This window comes from Chrysochloris asiatica, unplaced genomic scaffold, assembly GCF_000296735.1.
Source record: "Chrysochloris asiatica unplaced genomic scaffold, ChrAsi1.0 scaffold00458, whole genome shotgun sequence".
In the NCBI taxonomy this organism is placed as follows: Eukaryota; Metazoa; Chordata; class Mammalia; order Afrosoricida; family Chrysochloridae; genus Chrysochloris; species Chrysochloris asiatica.
This window is the reverse complement of record NW_006408976.1, coordinates 189,709-190,626: the sequence shown is the minus strand read 5'-3', so window position 1 is coordinate 190,626 and position 918 is coordinate 189,709.

The window sequence follows — 918 nt, the reverse complement described above, 5'->3', positions numbered from 1 at the left end:
TTTTTTTGTGGTGTTGCTGCTTTATTTGTTCAGCATGTCTTTGTGTGCTGAGTTCTTTGTTTTTGTGTTCTTTCTTGTGAGTTTCCTCATAGTTTTAATGTTTCCATGTTCTTCTTGGATATTCATTTTCTTGGTATGTTGTGAAGTATTAAAGTTCTTTGAGGTTACCTTATATTCCATTAACTTTTCCCTTTATTTAATAATCTATTTTATCATGTAATCTATCTGACCTTCTCACCACTTGGATCTTTCTGTACCTACGTGTTTACCTTCTTTCACATTGTAATTGTTTTGATCATAGACTGACTTCCCAGATTCTCTGAATTTGTTCTTACAGTTTTGTTCTGTTCTCGACTCTTCCATTTGTTGATTGGGTTCTGGGTGGTGCTGCCATGTATGTCAATTTCTGGTTGTTGTATGTTCTTGTTGGTTCTCAGTCCACAGAACTCCCTTTAGTATGTTTTGCAGCACAGGGTTGGCTTTGGCAAAGTCCCTTAGCTTCTGTTTATCTTGGAATGTTTTGATTACATATTTGTATTTCATTGACAGCTTTGCTGGGTAGAGAATTATTGGTTGGCAGTTTTTTTCTTTCAGGGTTTTATATATATCTCCCTATTGCTGTCTTGCCTGCATTGTTTCTGCTGAGAGATCCGAGCTTAATTTGACTTGCTTGCCTTTGTATGTTACATTTCTCTTTTCCCTAGCTGTTTTCAGAATTTTCTCTTTATCTTTGATTTTGGAGAGCTTGATTATGATATGTCTTGGTGATTTTCTTTTGAGGGTCTATCCTTCCTGGAGTTTGTTGAGGTTTTTGAATGCTTATCTTTTCACTTTTCAGGATGTTAGGGAAATTTTCTTCCCGAAACTCTTTAACTATCTCCTCTGTGGACATGTGTGATTCTTCCTATTCTGGGATGC